A 5,688-nucleotide genomic window follows, 5' to 3' on the forward strand; every position below is an offset into this window, starting at 1 on the left:
TATTTGTCGGTCTGAGGTGAAGCTCAAAGAGAACTCACAGGAGGCGTTTGCAGTTTATACCCGCGCTGGCGTTACGCTGTTGCCTAATACTGTTGAGCTCTTCAAATATCGAGCACTGTGAAGACAAAGACGTTGCCCAACACAAAATTCTTCGTTGAATATATGTTTTTCTTAATCTCACTTAATTTGGATTGGCTTGATAAAGATATAATTTCACTGTCACCCGTAATGTCTGTAGCTGTTACCGCGTGTGTTAATACTAAGCCGTTGTAAATCATTAGAGCCATGCTTCATTATGGTTAGCGCGAGTGTTGCCTCAGAGAGAGAGATGAGTGGTAGGCAGAGTGTAATTACAGGTATGTGGGGAGAAAACATGCAATTACAGATGTAGAGGAGGCATTTTGCACACTTTTCCAGTTTGTGTGTTGTGGAAGCTTGATTACCTCCTCTCTCATCAGTGGTGGAAAGTTAATTTACCCGGGCAGTTCTGTACATTTTTAAGTTTAAGTTTAGTTTATGCTACATTATACTTCTACCGCACATTTCAAAAGGAACTGTTGACACATTTGACAATTTTGGCACTCTTCTTAACAGCTGTAGTTACTGATTACTTTGCAGGTTAAGATTTTAAATAGAAATCATTTGATAAGGATGTTAAAATGTAGCAGTTCCCATCATTTTATACTTGTGACCCTTTACAAAAAAACAGTCTCACTGGGTTATTTGTCACATTTCAGATGTCAATGAGCTGTCAGACATTTCCCTTCAAAATGCTTTCATTCAAATCACTGTTTGAAGCGCAGAAAGGTACAATTATCCAATATTTCGCCCAAAATTTTACAATTTGTGAAAAGTCCAGAGAGTTATGACACATTTATGTAGCACTGCTTCTTATTTTCATTTTTTCCAACCCATTAATCATCTCAGGTCTCCCCAGAGGTTGTGAACCACCGGACAAAAGTATTTTTTTTACTGTACAAAATGTTGTTAAAACTAGCTCTACCTTAACTAGCTGCAAAAGTTAAACACTGCTTACATTGATGCATCAGTATTAACAATCTGATAATGTCATACATGATAATGTGTTAGTTACAAGGGCCATTTATTTGCAGCATGAGTAGTTTTGATATTTTAAGTACCTCTGTACTTTTATTCAAACCTGCAAAATACCATTGACATATTATCTTCTTTTAAGTTGATATAGCAAACAAATCAAACAGTTTTCTGTTTACACACCCAGAAGATAGAGAGCAATAATCATCAGTCATTTGGAGTTGTGTCTCAGGCAACTTTGAGAAGTCCAATTTCCACTCTTCTTTTAGCTCTGTTTTTGGTCTCTACCAACCACTGGTGGACTCAGATGGACTTTTATTTTGTGGGCCCCAGACCCTCAAACATCCTGAGTCCACCGCTGCTGCAAACCTCTAAGAGAAATATCTGGCTTTCTACCTGCTAAATGCTCCACTACGTTCACCAGATAGTTGCTAACTGTTTCTGTCTGCTGTTTGGGATTTGGCCAGGTAGTGTTAAGTATCTTTTCAGAGCTTTTTATGCTGTAAACAGCTGCCTGCTGCTGCATAAACAATGTTATGAGAGTGGTGAGAATTAACCAAAACAGTAAAGTTTGTGAGCCGACAGCTAAACAATGAGCTGATCATGAAAATACTGATTATTGCTGCTTAAAGTAGGAGTATTTTTACTTTAATTTATTGGTACCTGTACTTCAGTAAGGGATATAAATACTTCTCCCCCCACCCCCATCCTTTGTCTTTTTCCCGGGCTCGTTGTGTACAGTTGCAGTCAAATAACAACTGGTAGTGACCCGGGGTCACTGTAAGGTTTGAGGTCAGGTCAACTCATTTGGCCACCCGGAGCAGCCCAGCTGATGACCCAAGGTTAGAGATGAGAGGTCAAGGGTCAGGGCTTCCTGGTTAGTGTTTCTTGTCTCACCTGTTTGTTCACAGGGAAAGGGAACAACAGAAATAGAGGAGAGAAAAGGAGTGTGAGAAAGTGAAGACACAAAAGTAAACAGGTGTCTTAAATCATGGACTCTGTCTCATTGTTTAAAGTTTGTTTGGATTTTATTTACACAACATATAAAATGTTGAGAAATATTAGCAAAGCTATCAACTGTGCAACAATTTCATCATCTGAATTCTCCTTCTTTCTTGATCTTTCTCTCACTCCCCCTCTCCCTCCCTCGCTGTAACCATAATAGTGTGTAATGTGCTGGCTGATTAGGACTTTGACGGCGAGGTTCAGACCAGCCACCCAGACACTGAGGTTAGTTAGTCTGGGTTTTGTGGCCAGACTGTTTGGCTGGGAATACCCTTCTGTTAGTTAAACCTACATTGGCCGCAAGTCACATTCCCACACATATACGTCTGTGGACACACACCTGCTTCGAATAAACAACGACGCAAGCGGGTTACCCACCAAACTGAAACATGAATTTCTAGGTTGTTACCCTTCCTGAGAACAATCGGCTATTTGTATTGTGTGTTTTTAAACGATTTCAGGTCCGGTCTGTCGGTGGGAGGACCCATGAGAGTGGGACACACAGAAAAGATGCAAGAAAACAAAAGGACAGTCACTCCTCGATGGCATGTTCCTGAGACAAGTGCGACCCCTGAAACAGAGGTATGTGACAGCTGCTGGGGACTGAGGAGAAAGAAAAGTACAAGGTAATAAAAGAGTCAGTGCTCCGACTCAATGGGACATCTCCGAGCGTAAAACAAAGACAGGTGGGCGTCTGCAGTTGGGTTTGAAATTGTCCAGTGGCGTTGAAAACATTCGGAGCAGTTGGTTCCCGCAAAGTCGGCGTTGTCTGTATTTTTCTCTGACGCACGCACGACACATAAACACACAGATGCGCAAACACACACACAATATTTACAATACTTAGAGTATTTGGTGACGGGTTAAAGGAGGCGTGACTGACCTCCTCAGTCATAATTAAGAGCCTAAGAGAGCAGAGCCTTTAGGCCTTTAGGCCAGCCGGGGGCCCTGCCCAGACACACTCCCTCAGACTGCACTGTTTATGTTTCATTAGAGAGCACAATTATATGTCGCATCCCTCTCTCTCCCGACACCTCTCACTCTCACACTCTCTCTCTGACTTTCCCTGATTCGTTCATGTGTGTCTTTTACATGTGTGCGTCTGTGCGTTTTGCTCTCAGCATGTTCAGAACAGAACAGTGTGTGCCCGGCTCCACCGAGCAACAATATTTGTCTCCCCTCAATCCTTATCACAGGTCAAACAAGCTGCTGAGAGGCCCTTCACTCTGCTATACATACAGAGAACAGGAGGGGGAGGGGGAGAAGGAAAGATAATCAAATATTATATAAAATAAAAAAATATTATGGAGGTGTTACAGATGAAAGAATGTAGCAGGGGCTGCTGGAGGAGGGAGCATGTACTGTGTGACACTAGGAGAAAAGGAGGAGGAGGAGGAGGAGGAAGAGGAGGAGTGCCTTCCAGTAAAAGGTGGACAGCTCCTCTCCCCCGGCTGCCTTCACTACAGCACCACCACAAAGGAAATGACTACGCATAGCAGGGATTAGACAGGGGAGTCCTACAGTCCTACCTGCACCAGATAAACCACACATCTCAATACCAAAACAAACCGGTTCCTTGCAAGTTCAGTATGTCTGTTTTTCTTATAAGTAAAACAAGAACATTACATGCTGGAACTATTTTTTGGCAGGCGCAGTGGCTTCAAGGAGTCTCACCTCGTGTGTCTGACAACCTCACCTTGGCAACGAGGGTCCTGAAAGTCACTGGCCTGGACAAGAAAAAGTCCCATCACATAACTTGAGAGTGAAAAAGCTTATTAGCCAAAATGTCGAACTGCTCCTTTAGAAATCACAGTTCATGACTGTAATTTTGGACTGTTTGAATGACTTAAATTGTGATGGTAAAGATGTTTTTTCTTTCTCTGTTGTTTTCACCCACACCCATGAATTAAAATGTACGCAAATGATTAGAGCTGCAACAATTTATCGATTTATTGATAGAAAGACTCGAAACTTGCTGGAATAAATGTTGGCAATGTTTCTGCAAACCACGGATATGTTGAAACTTTACATGTCTATAGATTCACTGTTCTTTTTTATGTTGTGACAATGCTGTGCTTATGGTCTGGTTAGGTTAAGGCACAAAAACTACTTGATTATGGTTAGGAAAAGATGCATTGGCTTAAAATCCTTGCCTTAGTTGCACACAAACATGGTCATCACTGGCTTGGCAGCCTTCTCACCTGTAACTCCGCCACCATACCCTCTACCTCCTGATGTGAAGGTCAGGTCATAAACATGTAATGTGAACGTGATAGGAACGTATTTTAGCAATGTCAACATGGTGCGTAGCCTACTAACGTATCAGTGGTATACAGAAACGTTAACTGCCAACATTTTGTCCTGGTGACCGGGCTGGAAAACAAGTTGCCAACTATTGTGATAATCACTACATCGTTTCAGTCATTTTTCAAGCAAAAATGTGAAACAGCTTCTTAAATGTCATCAAAGTTTGCTGTTATGATTTATGATAGTAAATGAAGGGTCTGTGTCTCTGTTGGTTTGACAAAAGAAGCAATTTGAAAATGTCACCTTGGTCTTGGGCCTAGACTAAACACTTAATTGATTAGTTGTGAAAAAATGTGATGTGATGATGATAAATTATTTTAACCAGGTACCTGCACTCTTCCAGCAGCAGGACTCTGGTATCCCCAAGTTACCAAAAAGCGACATTTTAAAAATATCTGGGCAACAAGTAACTTACAGGTCAGACTTTGCTATAAGGTGTTATACAGATGGTATATACACACTACAAGGTGCCTGAACCTTTGTCAATTATCCAGTGAGAGCTACGCATGAGAGTGCAGCCTCTTAAAGATGCTGCGCTCTGGGAAAGGCAGAGGAGAGGAGAACAGCTCCAGAGGGTGCGAAAATGTCAGAAAGCTAGTTTTTCACTCTTGCTGTCTTTACCTGAGGATACTGAGGAGTAATTAGCAGCTTTAAATCAATATTTAGTGATTCATGGTTGTTTACTCCTCCTCCTACACCACCATCATCATCAAACATACATGGACGCACATGTTGGAGTCATCAGGTCTAGACATCCAGCCAGGGCAGAGACGGTGTTAACCCCATCCATGACCAGAGGGCGCAAACCACACACCAGCCAAACTCTGTAACAGAAACACACACACACACACACTGTAGATAAATCATACACATTCACCTACAGCTGTGTGTTGATTTGATTTGGCAAAGTTGAAATGCTGTTTTATGGCTGTTATTATACCCCACAGGTATGCTCCACAGTCTAATCCGTGATCCTGATCGTGATCCCCAGTCCTACGCTTGCTATCTCTTGGCTTATCTGGACAGCAGGACAGATGTTTTCACGAGCATCCACAACCTTTTCTTTGCTCGAGACATCACTACTGTCTCTATCTCCTCATGAGTCATGACTGGAATTACTCTCCTGCGATTTGGTTTGTTGTCTCGTTTATTTTCATCTTGCTTTTGTCTCTCCTGTTCCTGGTTTCCCCCTCTTTTCCCATTTCCTTCGAGAACAGGAAAGCCCCTTCAGACAAACAGCCCTAGACCGTCCATTCAATACTCTCTCTCTCTCTCTCTCTCTCTCTCCCTCTCTCCCCCTGTCTCATTCTCACTCTCTCTCTC

Source organism: Pagrus pagrus (assembly GCF_965226575.1).
Source record: "Pagrus pagrus genome assembly, chromosome: 11".
In the NCBI taxonomy this organism is placed as follows: domain Eukaryota; kingdom Metazoa; phylum Chordata; class Actinopteri; order Spariformes; family Sparidae; genus Pagrus; species Pagrus pagrus.